Genomic DNA, 17935 nt, shown 5'->3' on the forward strand with positions numbered 1-17935 from the left:
CAAATACTTCAGCCTTAACTTTTTCCACTGATGTGTTGGGCTGGTCCGTCATTGAGGATGGGGATAGCTGTGGAGCCTCCTCCTCCAGGGAGTTGTTTTACCATTCATGTTTGGATGTGTCGAGACCTTAGCTCTGATCCCTTGGTAAAAGCGAGGACTGCAGATGCTGGAGATCAGAGTCTGGATTAGAGTGGTGCCGGAAATGCACAGCGAGTCAGGCAGCATCCGAGGAGCAGGAAAATCGACGTTTCGGGCAAAAGCCCTTCATCAGGAATGGGTTGTGAGATCGCTTAACTCTATCACTTGCTGCTTATGCAATTGGCATGCAAGTAGTCTTATTTGACAGCTCACCTTCAGGTATGCCTGGTGCTGCTCCTGGCCTGCCCTCCTGCTCTCTCTCCATTGAACCAGGGTTTATCCCTGTCTTGATGGTAATGGTTGAATGGGGGATATGCCAGGCCATGAGGTTACAGACTGTGCTGGAGTACAATGGCCCACAGTGCCTCATGGATGCCCAGTCTTGAGCTGCTCAATCTGTTCGAAGTCTGTCCCATTTAGCACGGTCATAGTGCCACACAGCATGATGGAGGGTATTCTCAGTGTGAAGGTGGGACTTTGTCTCCACAAGGACTGTGCAGTGGTCACGCTTACTGATACTGGATTAGAGGTGCTGGAAAAGCACAGCAGGTCAGGCAGCATCCGAGGAGCAGGAAAATCGACATTTTGGGCAAATGCCCTTCATCCCTGTATTCCTGATGAAGGGCTTTTGCCCGAAACGTCGATTTTCCTGCTCCTCGGATGCTGCCTGACCTGCTGTGCTTTTCCAGCACCACCATTCCAGAATCTGGTTTCCAGCATCTGCAGTCATTGTTTTTACTCTTACTGATACTGTCATGGACAGATACATCTGCAGCCAGCAGATTAGTAAGGATGAGGTCAGGGATGTTTTTCCCTCACCTCCTGCCACAGACCCAGTCTAGCAGTGATATCGTTTAGGACCCGACCAGCTTGATCAGTAGTGCTGCTGCCAAGCCACTCTCAGTCATGGGCATTGATCCCCCCCCCCCCCCCCCCCACTCCAGAGTACATTCTATGCCCCTACCACCCTTGCCCATGTTTAACCCGAAGCCATGAGACTTCATGGGGTCTGGAGTGAGGACTCCCTATGCAACTCCCTTCTGACTATGCCCCACTGTGCCACCCCCCTCTGCCAGGTCTGTCCTGCCGATGACTCAGGGATGGTGATGGTGGGGTCTGGGACATTGGCTGTAGGGTATGACTGTGTCAGACTGTTGCTTGGTTAGTCTGTGAGACAGCTCTCCCAATGTTGGCACTAGCCCCCAGGTGTTAGTGAGGAGAACACTGCAGGGTCTGACAGGGCTGCTTCTGCCGTTGTCATTTCCTGTGGGCAACTAGGGGTGGGCAAGAAATGTTGGGCCAGCTGACGGTGCTCACACCCCACCAGTGAATAAAGAAACCAGACATCACACAGCACTGCCCTTTGATGCGAAGGGCAGTGTTTGTCACTGGCCACCCGGGTGTTTTCCTATCTTCCTGGTGGTGGAAATTGAATAAAGATTGGTGCACTTTGTGTCTTCCACTGTGTCTCACACCTGCACACACACACCATGGGTGCTGGGGGAAAAAAAATAAGCACTACCGCACTTAGGTGGTAGTGTGGGGGTTAAAATAAAGAAACCAGACAGGAATACTCTCAGCTTGTGCCTGGAGGAGTCACCTGTGAGAGAGGAGGGGTCTGTTTCCAGTCCAATAGCTGATGCAGTTCTAGTTGAGCTGGGGCGGGGTGACTCTTTAGGACCCTGTAGACACTCTTGAGTTGCTGTGCGCAATCTCGACAAAGGCTGAGCCAGAGTGGGTGCTTTCTGTGCGCTGTACTGCTGCATTGCAATGGGAGATCCGAGAGGCACAGAGCACCAGCTCACTGTCTCAGGGCTCCACCGCATCTCCTCCTGAGCTCACTGCTCGCTCCCTCAGCGAGAGTCTGATGCCTGCCTCCTGAGCTCCATTATGCTGGGGAAAAGTTACACACTCTCCTCAGCTCAGATCTCCTCACTGACTGCAATGGGCCAGATTATAGTGATCTGAACTAGCGCCTATTCGGTGAGTGGCTACTTGCAATTATTTTGTGGGAATATATCAGTCAGTGTGTGTGTGGTTTTTAAAGAAAATATTTCTTTTAGAAAGAGACTGTATTTTTTAATGAAACTGCTGATTTTTTTTCATGAAACCACTTTTTAAAAAAAGTATTTTTAAAGAGACACTGCATTTTTTTTTTAAAAAAGTGTCGTTTAAAAAGGCTGTACATTTGAAAGGTGTTTTTAAAACGAGGACTGTATTTTTTAAAAGGCTGCATTTGGAAGAAATTTTTTAAAACTGCATTTTTTTTGTTATAAAGTGTTTTTTTTGTTAAAGAAGGCTTTCTGTGTGAGCAGTGCATTCCGCAGCTCCAGGGGTAACTGGTTTAATATTTACAGGTGTCTCTACTCCCTGACAATGACAGAGCCCTCGCCCATCTCAGAGCCACTGTTAAACCAGATTCTGAACATCTGGACACTGCACCCTGGGCAGGGGTGCCTGAGTTACCCACAGGAACTCAGAGCCTTGCAAACTGGCCACACGGCTCCGGCTCTGACTCTCTCTCTCTCTATTTTGTTTTATGGCTGTGGAAGATGTATCTGAGTGTGGCCAGAATGCTCAGCAGCACCTTCAAAATGGCACAATGTGCCCTCCCAGGTAGAGTGCTGTTGGAGTGCACATTTCTGGGCAACAGTTTCATTGACTCCCGAGTTCCTGAATGAGTGTTGCTTTAGATACAGAAGGGGATTGAGCCATCTCTGTCGCTGCAAAACCAGTCAGTAGTGGACTCCGTTTGTTAAACTGAAAGGATTTGTGTGTGTGCTGCATAATTTATAAACGAATCCTGTTGGGAATACGTCCGATCCTGCCCCAGTCTGAGCTGATACAGGATCCGGCTTACTCTGCAGCTCAGAGTTCCCTGGAAAACTGGTCAGGGATTTGGGGAAATGTGGGAGGAACGCAGAGATGCTGCTGCTTGACTTGTCTCATTTCCACAGTGCTTTGGAATTTTTATTTAAAAATCCCCTGTTGCGGACTCTCGGGTAAAGTTGATGTTTGATCACATTGCCAGTGATTATTGTGTCAGAATTAACAGAGGAAATGAATACAGAGCAGTGGGTTAGGGAGGGCAGTTTAACAAGAGGTTCAGCTGGAGAGAGACTGGGAGGTGATTGTGTTGGGGGAGTCAGTGTGTGTCAGTATCTGTTTGTCCACATGGGTCTGGCTGCCTGTGTGTGTGTGTGTGTGTGTGTGTGTGTGTGAGTCACTCTGTCTGCCTCAGCGCGTGGGAAACGGTGGCTGTCTGTCTTTGTGCCTGTCACTGAGTTTGTCTGTGTGTCTTTCTCAGTCTGACCTCTACTGTCCTCTGTGTGTCTTGATGTGTTTCTATGTCTGTGTCTCCCTCTGTGCAATTTTCTGTGTGTGTGTGTTGTGCCTCTCTGTGTGTCTGGTTCTGTAGTGTACTGTGTGTGTGTGTGAGAGAGAGACACTGTGTATCAATGTGACTTCATATGTGTGTGAGACTGCACTTGTCTATGTGTGTGTGTGTGGGTGGGTGTGTGTGTGTGTGAGAGAGAGAGAGACTGCAGTTGTCCGTCTGTCTCTCACTGTCTGGCTGTGTGTGTGTGTGTGTGTGTGTGTGTGTTAGAGAGAGAGAGAGACTTCAGATGACCGTCTGTCTCTCTGTCTGGCTGTGTGAGTGTATGCCACTTGTGCCTTCTCTAGTCACATTGCCCAGTTGCTGTAGGTGGTGAGGGATGTCGAACTTACCAGCGTTACTGCAGAAAGCTGGCATGCAGAGATATCACTGAGCAGAAGAAATATACAGAGGCTCACTCCAACATGAATTCTGCAAGGGATTGAGAAATTCTCATGCTCAGAGCATTGCCCTGCAGAGTCTAATTCATTCCCCAGCTGAGTAGAGGCTGCACTGTTTATTAAGCAGCATATCATGTGTCTCTACCTTTCAGTCCAACATCCAGCCAACCCTGTTAATTATGGATACTTTCTGTTGCACCAGATTTTCCAATTTTTCTACATTCCTTAACAATTAATTTTCATATTTGGGATAGTGGATGAGTTTATGAAGCATAATTAATCACAGTACAGGGAGCAAGAGCATTAAGAGGAGGCGATGGGATTTGTACCATTCACTGCTCAGTATTAGTGGCCATTTATTAGTATTGATGGGGAATATTCATCATTCTGCTTATTGATATCAAGTCTAATATCTCGTTGGATTTATTATGCGTGAACAGTTATTTTTGTGATTGCCTATCAGTCACTGTTGGACCGAGTGAGTTGTGATGTTGCTCTTTGCCTGGGAATTTCATGAGGGGATGGGGAAGGGGAGGGTGGTTGGCGGGGAGGCGGGGGGGGGGGGGGGGGTGAGAGAATGGATTCTGGAGCCAACCTAGGGGAGGCTACTGAGACCCCGAGAGGTTTGCCTGGTTCAGGAGACAAAGGAGAAAAAATATCTGACGGAGGGAGGGAGGCTGCAGAAATAAGAGTACAAAGAAAGAAGGAAGGGAGGAGAGAAGCAGACAGACAGAAAGATGCTGGAACTGATGGGGGCAAGGTGGAAGGAGGAAGTGATGGTGGAGAAAGAGTGATCTGGACACTAGGGAGAGAATGTGCTAATGGGGAATGCAGTGGTCTCCTGACGGTGTTCAGGGAGTACTGAGCAGTTAAAATCTTGGGTCCAAGTCAGTGAATGACTGGCTCAACAGATTCAGTGAATCTGGGGACGAGTGCAACTGGTGAGCAGATGGTACCATGGACAGTGGCTAGAGCCTGTCATCAGGGTGGGGCCAAAAATTAGTAAATTGACCATGGCTCAGTGGATGGGGTGATTGGCTTTGGGTGGAATCTGTGGACATTAATCTGTGAGTGGCTAGCCAGTGAATATCAGTGAGTTAGAGTTGATGGCCAGTGTTTAGGGTGAGGTGTTTGGCCGGGGGTGGGTGGGGGAGTGGAGAAGCCAATAGTGTTGCAGTGTGCAGTCAAACCTAAACTGAATCAATTGGGATGAGGGTCAAAAAATGTGGATCTGGAAAATCACAGCAGTTCAGGCAGCCTCAGGAATGATAAAGGGCTTATTCCTGAAACATCGACTCTCCTGCTCCTCGGATGCTGCCTGACCTGCTGTGCTTTTCCAGCACCACACCTTTCGACTCTGATCTCCAGCATCTGTAGTCGTCATTTTCTCCTAAGAGGTGAGTGAGTCACCATTGCACTACACAATTTTCAAAAAGTAAATCAAATTATGAATTGACTTAGGGCATTGATACAGACTGGGGCAGTGGGATTATTTTTGGGGCTGGAGGCTGGTTGACTGGATAAGACTAGGGTAGTGGGTTTTGTATTTGAAGCAAGGTGTCACACACATGAAGTTGCATGGCTGCTTTCTGTACTGTGCTGAATAGTGACAGAGTCACAGAGCTGTACAGAATAGAAATAGACCCTTCAGCCCAACTCGTCCATGCTGACCAGCTATCCTAAATTAATCTAGTCCCATTTGTCAGCACCCGGCCCATATCCCTCTAAACCCTTCCTATATATATACCCATCCAGATGCCTTTTAAATGTTGCATTTGTACAAGCCTCCACCACATCCTCTGGCAGCTCATTCCATACACGCACCATCCTCTGTGTAAAAATGTTGCCCCTTAGGTCTCTTTTATATCTTTCCCCTCTCACCCTAAAACTGCAGCCTCGAGTTCTGGACTCCTCCACCCCAGGGAAAAGACTTTGTCTATTTATTCTATCCAAGCCCCTCATAATTTTGTAAACCTCTATAAGGTCACCCCTCAGCCTCTGACGCTCCGGGGAAAACAGCCCCAGCCTGTTCAGCCTCTCCCTGAACCCTTTCAAATTTCAACTGACATTTCCGTTGGGTCTCACCAAGCTAGTGTTAAATGGAGCGATACAGCACAGCTCAACCTTCTTCAGTCTAGTTGAAAGCAGCTGGATAAGGAAAGTGGTTCATTAACTCAGCGGGTTGGAAATTATCTGTGAAAGAGAGAAAGGCATCAATTGATTTGATCACCTCATCACACCTCAGAGGCACATCAAAGCATTTCACATCCAGTGAATTACTACAGGGGACAGTGCTGGCTTCCAGACACTTTCATTTCAAATTCATATCCTTATTTCTATGTTCCTCTTTCCATTTCTGTAACCTTCTCTGGCCACGACAACCTTACATCTGTCTCTGATCTTCCAGTTGTGATCTTGTGCCTCCCTACTGGCTGTGCGTTCAGTGCTTTATCCTAAAGCCACGACCTCTCATTCTAGACTGCCCTGCATGAGGAAACAACCTCTCTGTGTCTACATTATCAATCCCCTTTAGCATCTTAAATCCCTCAATTCAATCTCCTCTCATTCTTTACTCCAGGGAGTAAAGGCCTAAATTGCTCAATCTCTCTTCATAAGACAGACCTTCCTCTCTGGAATCAAACCAGTGAACCTCCTCTGAACTGCCTTCAATCAACTACATCCCTCCTTAAGCACGGGGACCAAAACTGTACAAAATACTCCAGATGTGGTCACACTACTGCCTTGTACAGTTGTAGCAACACTGCCCTACTTTTATACATAGAACATTACAGCGCAGTACAGGCCCTTTGGCCCTCGATGTTGCGCGCCCTGTCATACTAATCTGAAGCCCATCCCACCTACACTATTCCATGTACGTCCATATGCCTGTCCAATGACGACTTAAATGCACCTAAACTTGGCAAATCTACTACTGTTGCAGGCAAAGCATTCCATACCCTTACTGCTCTCTCAGTAAAGAAACTACCTCTGACATCTGTCTTATACCTATCTCCCCTCACTTTAAACTTGTGTCCCCTTGTGTTTGCTGTCCCCATACTTGGAAAAAGGCTCTCCCTGTCCACCCTATCTAACCCTCTGATTATCTTGTATGTCTCTATTAAGTCACCTCTCAACCTTCTTCTCTCTAACGAGAGCAGCCTCAAGTCCTTCAGTCTTTCCTCGTAAGACCTTCCCTCCATACCAGGCAACATCCTAGTAAATCTCCTCTGCACCCTTTCCAAAGCTTCCACATCCTTCTTATAATGCGGTGACCAGATCTGTACACAATACTCCCAAGTGTACCAGAGTTTTGTACAGCTGCAGCATAACCTCATGGTTCCGGAACTCAATCCCTCTATTAATAAAAGCTAAAACACTGTGTACCTTCTTACCAACCCTGTCAATCTGGGTGGCAACTTTCAAGGATCTGTGTACCTGGACACAGAGATCTCTCTGCTCATCTACACTCCCAAGAATCTTACCATTAGCCCAGTACTTTGCATTCCGATTACTCCGTCCAAAGTGTATCACCTCACACTTGTCCACATTAAACTCCATTTGCCACCTCTCAGCCCAGCTCTGCATCCTATCTATGTCTCTCTGTAACCTACTACATCCTTCGTCACTATCCACAACTCCACCAACCTTAGTGTCATCCACAAATTTACTAATCCACCCTCCTAAGCCCTCATCCAGGTCATTTAATAAAAATGACGAACAGCATTGGACCCAACACCGACCCTTGCGGTATGCTGCTAGTAACTGGACACCAAGATGAATATGTTCCATCAACCACCACCCTCTGTTTTCTTTCAGCAAGCCAATTACTGATCCAAACTGCTATATCTCCCACAATCCCATTCCTCAGCATTTTGTATAATAGTCTACTATGGGGAACCTTATCGAACACCTTGCTGAAATCCATATACACCACATCAACCGGTTTACTCTCAAATACCTGTTTGGTCACTTTGTCAAAAAACTCAATAAGATTCGTTAGGCACGACCTACCCTTCACAAAACCGTGCTGACTGTCCCTGATCAGATTATTCTTTTCTAGATGGTTATAAATCCTATCTCTTATAATCTTTTCCAACACTTTACCAACAACTGAAGTGAGACTCACTGGTCTGTAATTACCAGGGTTGTCTCTACTACCGTTTTTGAACAAGGGAACCACATTTGCTATCCTCCAGTCCTCAGGCACTATTCCTGTAGACAATGATGATTTGAAGATCAATGCCAAAGGCTCGGCAATCTCTTCCCTGGCTTCCCAGAGGATCCTAGGATAGATCCCATCCGGCCCAGGGGACTTGTCTGTTTTCACACTCTGCAGTATTTCTAATACCTCTTCCTTGTGAACCTCAATCTCTTCTAGTCTAGATGCATGTATCTCTGTATCTTCCTCGCCAACATTTTCATTTTCTACAGTGAACACTGTCAAAAAATATTTATTTAGTGCTTCCCCTATCTTCTCTGACTCCACACACAACTTCCCACTATTATCCTTGATTGGTCCTAATTTAACTCTCGTCATTCTTTTATTCCTGACATACCTATGGAAAGCCTTAGGGTTAACTCTGATCCTATCCACCAACAACTTCTCATGTCTCCTCCTGGCTCTTCTGAGCGCTCTCTTTAGGTCTTTCCTGACTTCCTTGTAACCCTCAAGCGCCCTAACTGAGTTTTCACATTTTGTCCTAACATAAGCCGCCTTCCTCTTCTTGACCAGGGATTCCACTTCCTTAGTAAACCACGGCTCACGCGTTCTATATCTTCCTCCCTGCCTGACAGGTACATACTTATCTCGGACACACAGGAGCTTTTCCTTGAATAAGCTCCACATTTTTAATGTGCTCATCCCCTGCAGTTTCCTTCCCCATTCTACACTTCCTAAATCTTTCCTAATTGCATCGTAATTTCCCTTCCTCCAGCTGTAACTCTTGCTCGGTGGAATACACCTATCCCTTTCCATCACTAAAGTAAACCTGACAGAATTGTGATTGCTGTCTCCAAAGTGCTCACCTACTTCCAAATCTAACACCTGGCCAGGCTCGTTACTCAGTACTAAACCTAAAGAGGCTTCGCCCCTTGTAGGCCTGTCTAGATACTGTGTCAGGAAGCCCTCCTGCACACACTGGACAAAAACTGACCCATCTATGGTACTCGTACTGTAGTGATCCCAGTCAATATTTGGATAGTTGAAATCCCCCATAACAACTACCCTGCCTCTCTCACTCCCATTGAGAATCATCTTTGCTATACTTTCCTCTACATCTCTGGGACTATTCGGAGGCCTATAGAAAACTCCCAGCATGGTGACTTCTCGTTTCCTTTTTCTAACCTCAGCCCATACTACCTCAGTTAATGAGTCCCCAAACATCCTTTCTACAAGGAATATTGTTCCTGATCAACAATGCCACACCTCCCCCTCTTTTACCATCTTCTCTGTTCTTACTGAAACATCTGAATCCCGGAACCTGCAACAACCATTCCTGTCCCTGCTCTATCCTTGTATACTCTATTCCCTGAATTAATAAATGCTAAAATTCCATTTGTCTTCCTTACCACCCTGCTGAACCTGATTACTAGTTTTCTGTAATTCATATTTGAGGACACCCAGATCGCTCCGCACCAAAGCACTCTGAACTCTCTCTCCATTTAGATAAGAGTTTGCCTTTCTATTCCTCTAACCAAAAATGGATAATCTCATCACATATCCGGATTAAACTTAATCTGCCAAATATTGGCCCATTCACCTAACCTAACTATACACATTTGGAAATTTCTTACAACTTCATTAAACCTTCCCTTCTCTCCTATTTCAGTGTCATGAACATAACTTGTAATTGTTTGTATGCTATTTCGGTGAGCACTGCTGCCTCACCGTGTTCAAGACCTGGGTTTGATTCCACCTCCATGGGACTGTGTGGGGTTTGCACATTCTCCCCGTGTATGTGTGGGTTTCCTCCGGGTGCTCCGGTTTCCTCCCACAGTCCAATGTTGTGCACGTCAGGTGGATTGGCTTTGCTAAAATTGCCCAAAGTGTCCAAGGATGTGCCGGCTAGGTGATATGCAGGGTACCGGGATGGAGTAGGGGTGTGTGGGTCTGGATGGGATGTTCTTCGATGGGGCCAAATGGCCTGCCTTCACATTGTAGGGGTTCTGTGATTTGTTTGTTGAATTAAAGTTTAGTATTGCTGATACAATACATATTTTATCAAAGTTTCTTTTCGTACAGTGATCAGGATTATTCATAAGAATACCAATTCAATGGAAGACTAATTTGTACTGTCTGAGGTGTCACAAAGCACCTTTTTCTAAAAGCTGTTCCTTGGCTCAAGGAGACTCTGTCCTTGATATTTTTCAGAGGGGTAATAAACCAGGCTGTGCCCTGATCAGTCTGGTTTGGTACAGAGATGAAACGGATTTTGAGAGGCCGTTTGTTTATATATAAACAGATGAGACATCAGGCCAAGGGGGTAATGTTTTAGAAGTGACCTGTATAATGAAAGGGCAGTGGTCAGCTCTCTAGCTGAGCTGACCAGTTTTAGTTCAGTCTTCAACGGGTAAGGAATTTAAAAGGGAGCTCTGTGGAAACTTTTTTTCTCTCTCTCTCTCTTTCTGCCCTTCAACTTCAATTTGTAAGCATATGATTAGATTAGATTAGATTAGATTAGATTAGATTAGATTAGATTAGATTACTTACAGTATGGAAACAGGCCCTTCGGCCCAACAAGTCCACACCGACCCCCCGAAGAGCAACCCACCCAGACCCATTCCCCTACATTTACCCCATTCACCTAACACTACGAGCAATTTAGCGTGGACAGTTCACCTGACCTGCACATCTTTGTTCCATTTTATACTGGTATTTAAAGGGAGTTTGCTTATTGGGAATGTTGTGTGTATTCAGAACAGCATAATTAAGTCTAGTTGGATAGGCTGAGTTCTGTAGGGGTTCTTCATTCTGTTCTGTGTATTTCATTGTATACTTTTGTGAGTACATTTTTGTCTGTTTTAAAATCTAGTCGTCAACCTAGCTAACTTACTCCGGGTAATTTTCACTGTACACTTACCGAAACAAATTGCAAATTACAGTCTGAGCTGCCTGCTTAAGAATGTTTTGAGTGGTCTGGTTTAGTACATAAGAGAGGGGAATTCTGATTGGTTGTGATTGGTAGAGTCGTTGCCGTGGATAATGCATCAGTTAATGACAAATGGTAGTTAACCACCAAGAGTTGTGTAATTATAAATGAGGCAGACTGACTGTGGTCCCTGAGAAATGAACCACAGTACGCTCTCACCAATATTGATCCGTTAATACGAGGCCCGCGTATGTACTTGTTCTCACAGTTTGCAAAGAAATCTCAACGTATAAAGATATGTAACTTGCAATACAACGGGGAGCACCGCAGTGCAATACAACGGGGAGCACCGCAGTGCAATACAACGGGGAGCACCGCAGTGCAACACACACAGTTGGGGAGCACCGCAGTGCAACCCTAAATGACAACTGGTTCTCCGCAGGAGCAGGAAAGCTTTGAGGCCCAGGTAGGTTGGTGTTGCTTAAAGGGGAAGATGGTGATGGTGATGGTGTGTGTCATTGGGAGTCCATGTTGGATTCAGCAAGATTAATGGTTCAAGGAATTCTGGACTTCTTGGAAATGAAGGACTTCTTTCTTTGTGGTTGTATGTACTGGAAGGCAGTGTGGTATGCCAATATGTTACTGGGCTAGTAATCTGGGCTAAAATGCTTTCAGGGGTCATGGATTTGACTCTCCTCCCCTCCCCCCTCCCCTCCCCACCCCCCACCGTGCCTAATGATGATATTTGAACTCAGTAAAAGCTGGCTTATTGGTAACCACTTTGTTAAAAACCCATTTGGTTCACCAATTCGATTTTCAGAAAGGAAATCTGCAGATGTTACGTGGCCTGGCCTCCATGTGACTCCGGACCCACCACAATGTGGATGGCTGCTAGCTTCCCTCTGAAATGGCTTAGTGGTTAGACATTGCAAAGGGTCAGCCAGGAACGGGTAATAAATGCTGGCCCAGTGAGAGACGCCTGTGTCTGATGAGGGAAACAAGCTGGGAAGGGCCCAGTGTGCAATCCCAGCTTCAGGTCTAACTCACTGAGACCAATTATCTTGAAGGAGGGAGTTTGCTCATCCCTCTAGGACTGAGCTGGACTGTGACTTGACCTTCAAGACATAGCAGCGAGCAAAATCTCAGGGGTGTGAAAAGCAAATGCTGAGTCATCTAATTTTCCTGAAACCGAGTTGATTTTAATAAATTTTGATTTAACCAGCACTTTGTGAACTGCCACTCTCAGTAAACTGGCAAAAATAATGTATCTCAAATACCGGAAGCTCATGTTAATACCAAAATATTCGAGTAGTCAGTTAAAGGTGTGAATAAAAGGGCTTTCTGCTGCTGTTGTTTATTTAAGGTCGAGTTGCTTTGTTATTTCAGTGATTTAGAGTTGTAGGGATGTACAGCACGGAAACAGACTCTTTTGCCAGCACTTGGCCAATGTTTGTCTATTCATTAAACCCATCCAGACGCCTTTTAAATGTTGCAATTGTACTAATCTCCACCAGCTTCCTCTGGCAGCTCGTTCCATACATGCACCACCCTCTGTGTGAAAATCTTGCACCTTGGGCCACTTTTATATCTTCCCCCCCCTCACCCTGAACCTATGCCCTCTAGCTCTGGACTCCCCCACCCCAGGGAAAAGACCTTGTCTATTTATGCTGTAATAAAGTCTAACAGTGATGTGTATACTCCCTGCATTACATTTCTATTAACTTAGTGTATGTCTTTACGTTGACCTCTTGATCAGCCAGAATATCTAATCAAATCGGTACACTCCTAGGCCCTGGTTAATAATAAGTTTGCTTCTGTAAATGCAAAATTGGATTTGGGGCAGGTCTCATTTGGTTCTCAGTCAGTGAGTGAACTTTTAACGTGGTCGATTTCCCGTGTTGGGGATGCACGGGGAGAGTTTAACAGGTTGCTGCTAACTGGAGTCTCAGGCAGTCAGCTGTCAGCAGCAGTGGAGTGTTTATTAACACACCCTCCCCTCTCAACTGGAGTGACATTTCAACACTTTAAAATGTAACATTTATTCCACTATTTCCAGAAGAGTGTGAAACCCAGGTGAGAGAGCAGAGCTGGGATGTGGTGATAAATGAGAGGGTTGATGAGCCCCCCTGGAAAAGCTGCTTCAATTACTCCGTGTTCACAACTGCTTTCCTGCCCACGTGCTGAGAAAAGGGTTGGACTCTCATCTGTCAGCTCAGTGCTCACTTACTAGACCTGTTTCTAGTCAAGCCGCTCAGAGGTATTGTCATTACTCACTGCTGGAGTGGGTGGGACCTGAACCCGGGTCTCCTGGATCAGAGGTAAGGACACTACCAATGCATCATAAACCTACTTTCTACATGCATCAGCTTCTCTGAATGGTGGTGGATCCTCTACTCCCATTGGATCTCGAGTTAGGAGCAGCTCTGTCATTCCCGTGAGTAGCAGCAGTGGTAACCTGCCAATGAGAGAGTTGCACTCGGGTCAGGAGGGTGGGGGGAGTTGATCACAGGAGGGGTTGAGAGTGAGAGGTCAAGAGAAGGAAGGGGGCAAGAAAGGTGTGCAAGGAGATGTGGAAAAAGCAGGAGATTGGCACTGATTCTTTCTTTTAGGTTTTGTGTCCATTTACCCACACGGAGAAAGAGGGAGATGCTGCATGTCTGTAGCATCTGGGTATTTTTCACACTCTTGGCACTGGCCCCTTTTTATTAGCACTCAACTGATCAGGGTTTGTTGCTGCGTAGAATTTTCTTAACTCAAACGCTTTTCAGTTTGTCTCTTTCCTTCCAGCTCAAAAAATATGTGAAACTTGATTTTCAAGTTGCAAACAACTTCCCTAGTATTGCAGTTATAGCAGTCCGACTTCGACTTTAGGTTATAGCCTTTTCAAAAGAAAATCAGCAAACCGAGGCTCCCACAGGGGAGTAGCTGAGAATGAATTTGAATAAGGAGGAAGTACTGTTGTATGGGGTGGGGCTGAATGGCCTCCTGCACTGTTGACAATCCTGTGATTCGGGGGTAGAGGGATGCAGAGGGAAAAGGACACTGAAGGTGGAGCATTGGAGATGGGGTACAGAGAGTAGGGGGGTCTCAGAACAGGGAAAGCCATAGAGTGAGAGTGACAATGGAGTGGGCAGGCAGGCAGGAGTGGGTGTGAGGAAGCTGGCATGGGGTTGCGTCAGAGAGAGGAAGTCAAGGGGATTATTTTCTCAGCCAGCACTTGTGACTTGGGGAGTTCACTTCAGAAACCAAACTTGGAGATGTGGTGGACAGTGGAGAAGGTTATCTCAGTGCAGTGGGACATCCAAAGATGTGCAGGTTAAGTGAATTGGCCACGCTAAATTGCCCCTAGTGTTCAGGGATGTGTAGGTTAGGTGCATTAGTCAGGGGTAAAAGTACAGTAATAGGGTAGGGAAATGGGTCTGGGTGGGTTATTCTTTGGAGAGTCAGTCTGGACTTGTTGGGCCAAATGGCCTGTTTCCACACTGTGAGGATTCTATGAATTGACATTGAACAGATGGGCCAGTGGGCAGAGGAGTGGCAGGTGGAGTTTACTTTAGATAAATGTGAGGTGCTGCATTTTGGTAAGGCAAATCAGGCCAGGACTTACACACCTTATTGGTAAGGCCCTGGGTAGCGTTGCTGAACAAAGAGGCCCTGGAGTGCAGGTGCATAGTTCCTCAAAAGTAGAGTCTCAGGTATATAGGATAGTGAAGAAGGCATTTGATATGCTTTCCTTTATTGGTCAGCGAGTATAGGAGTTGGGAGGTCATGTTGCGGCTGTTAGGTCACTTTTGGAATATTGTGTGCAATTCTGGTCACCCTGATACAGGAATGAAACAAAGACAGAAATTGCTGGGAAAGCTCAGCAGGTCTGGCAGCATCTGTGGAGAGAAATCAGAGTTAACGTAATCAGATGGGTGGGGTGGGTGGGGATGGTTCAGGCCTTTGCTGCAGGAAGAGGTGGAGATCCCTGAGACCATCCTGGGCTGGGGGATGAGCGTGTGAACAGAAAGGTGTTGTTAAACTTGAAAGGATTCAGAAAAGATTTACAAGGACATTGCCAGGGTTGGAGGATTTGAGCTACAGGGAGAGGCTGAAAAGGCTGGGGCTGTTTTCCCTGGAGTGTCGGAGGCTGAGGGGTGACTTTATAGAGGTTTATAAAATTGTGAGGGGCATGGATAGGGTAAATAGACAAAGTCTTTTCCCTGGGGTCGGGAGTCTAGAACTAGAGGCATAGGTTTAGAGTGAGAGGGGAAAAACTTAAAAGGAACCCAAGAGGCAACTTTTTCACACAGAGGGTGGTACGTGTGTGGAATGAGCTGCCAGAGGATGTGGTGGAGGCTGGTACAATTGCAACATTTAAAAGGCATCTGGATGGGTATATGAATAGGAAGGATTTGGAGGGATATGGGCCGGGTGCTGGCAGGTGGGACTAGATTGGGTTGGGATATCTGGTTGGCATGGACGAGTTGGACCGAAGGGTCTGTTTCTGTGCTGTACATCTCTATGACTGAATCTATGACTGAGTCAGGTAGTTGTGCTTTAGACGACTCCCACAATGACCAAGGACCACAGCTTCGTAGTTGAATGGCTGCTGCCTCCTGGTGGCCTCACTGCCCCCGTGCCCTGCGGGTTGTGCCAGGGTATCCACAATCTCTCCATCAAGAACCGACAACCGTTTCAGACCGGTGACTGATGGGGTATTAACCTGGGGCACCTGAGTGGATTATTGTCCACTCTGCAATGATGCCAGTCGGAGTTGAGCATTGGGGGTAACAGCTCTGCCTGGCTGCCCATGGATCCAATGGGCATGGATATAGCAATGAGTGGTGCTCCTGATCACCCAGGGGCATTTGTCAGTTGCAGTGGGTTCTGCTCCATCAATGTACAGCCACTGAAGGGAGAGGGAGGCCGTGGTGTCGTGGTCATGTCACTGGGCTAAGTGTAGAACCCAAGTATAGTGTCCGAGGGGAATGCGTTTGAATCCCACCCTGGCAGGTAGTGAAATTTGAGTTCAGTAAGAATCCAGACTAAAACACTTGATGGTGACTGTGTAACCACCTGCTGATTGTCATTTAGTGCTGGACGTTACTAGAAAAACTCAGCAGGTCTGGCAATACCTGAGCAGACAAAAACAGCATTAGCATTTCAAGTCCAGGTTCTGAAAAAAGGGGTCACTGAATTTGAAACGTTAACTCCGCTTTCTCTCTCTCTCCACAGAATCTACCCGACCTGCTGAGTTTCTCCAGCAATGTTTGGCACTGTTTTGGATTTCCAGCATCCACAGTTCTTTCTTTCATTAAAAGAAAAAATCTGGGTTCACTAATGTCCTTTAGGGAAGGAAATCTGCCCAACCTGTCTGGTCTATATGTGACTCCAGTGTGATGGACTCTGAACTGCCCCTGGGCAATTAGGGATTGACAATAGATATTGGTCAAGCTGGCCCACATGCTTATGAACAGAAGTTTCTAAAAGTTCCCTATTTGCCTGGACGAGTGTAGCGGCACATGGACTTTGAGTCAAATTCCTGGAATTTTCTCCCACGGGACATTGTGGGTCTGACTATGGCACATGGACTGCAGTGGTTCAAGAAATCAGCTCACCCCCACCTTCTCCAGGGGCAACTAGGGACGGGCAATAAATGCTGGGCCCAGCCAGTGATTTCCAAATTTTCATTAATGAATGAAAATAAGAAAGATTCACTTAAGGGTAGAAATTCTTGAGAGGGGGAGAGGGGGGGATGGGGGGGGGATAGATGGGGGGGGGGAGAGAGATGGGGGGGGTGGGGGGAGAGAGATGGGGGGGGGAGAGATTGGGGGGGGGGGGAGAGAGTGTGTGTGAGGGAGATAAGGAGCACAGGAAGAGATCTGTGGAAATCCATTGTGAGAAACAAAATAAAAAGCAGGAATAAAGTGGAAAATAGGCAGAGGGACTTATCGGAGAGGAGGGAAAGAGAAGAGTTGGGGAAATGAAACAGATAGGGAAGGAGGGGTATGAGTGGGAGAGGGTGAAAGACTGGGATGGGGAGAGGGAGATGAGATGGGGCTTGTAGGAAGGGGAAGGATGGGAGAGAGATGAGAGATGGGGAAGGGGAAAAGATACATGTAATGGATAGAGGATGTAGAGGAGACAGTGACAGGAGAAACTGTAAAACGTATGAGGAATGATGAGAGAAAACCACAGGAGAAAGTTGACATTGTGTGACAGAGAGTGACAGCTAAATATTAATCGTCATGTGCATCTATTCTGTCGAGAGCAGCTTCAACTCTGATTGTTAATGAGGACACTGTCAGATGAGGTGCTGGGTGAGACACTGTTAAATGGGACTGTGGTACAAAGGAGATGGTGTTAGAGGGGACATTATTGAAGAGGAAACTGCTTGTGCCGTGACTCCAGGCTCAGATTTCCAACTCTCCTCTCTCCGCAGTTTTCTGCCAGGCATTTAGCTGGGATGCAATCTCAGCCCCCACTCTTCAATTTGCTTTGTACTGTAAAATCCCATTTCGGTGATAAGCCTCAATTTGGGGAGGGAACTGAAAGCTTCATTGTCACCCATTGTACAGACACGCCAGCCCTCCCTGAGTTATCAGCACCTCCTCATCACAAGCAAAATAGCAGCCCACTTTCAGATGGCAATTGGACCCATTTAAGGATCAGCGGGATTTATTCATTCATTTCTCTGCCATTACGTGAGTTACAATTCTTATTGACAAAGGAGGCCAGATTTTATTCTTCCTGTGGGAATAAAAATGCCTTCAATGTTATTTCCTCCCAGCCAGAGGGATTTTCTCAGAGTATAGTGAACTGTCTGCTGGTGCAGATACTTGGCCTGCAGTTCAGAGCTGGACCAGCTCCTGGTCAATACAGCAGCTGCAGCTTGTGGAACAGCTAGAGCTCTTCAGTGGGGGGGGTGGTGGTTAAACTAGATTGGC

At 46.6% G+C, this 17935-nt stretch overlaps 1 protein-coding gene across 3 annotated transcripts in view; it reads left to right on the top strand.

Annotated features, from left to right (window-relative positions):
• Positions 1-1912: 1912 nt before the first annotated feature.
• Positions 1913-17935, top strand: part of robo1 (roundabout, axon guidance receptor, homolog 1 (Drosophila)) — a 768177-nt gene continuing 752154 nt past the window's right edge. For 2 of the 3 annotated variants that reach the window (XM_087992440.1, XM_087992441.1), the window contains exon 1: positions 1913-2121. The gene's annotated coding sequence lies outside the window, so the exon portion shown is untranslated. The remainder of the gene's footprint in view (positions 2122-17935) is intronic. The other variant, XM_087992443.1, reaches the window with a different exon arrangement.

The sequence above is a fragment of the Chiloscyllium plagiosum genome, unplaced genomic scaffold (assembly GCF_037043375.1).
Source record: "Chiloscyllium plagiosum isolate Xiang-an unplaced genomic scaffold, Cpla_swu_hap1 HiC_scaffold_12, whole genome shotgun sequence".
Taxonomy (NCBI): Eukaryota; Metazoa; Chordata; class Chondrichthyes; order Orectolobiformes; family Hemiscylliidae; genus Chiloscyllium; species Chiloscyllium plagiosum.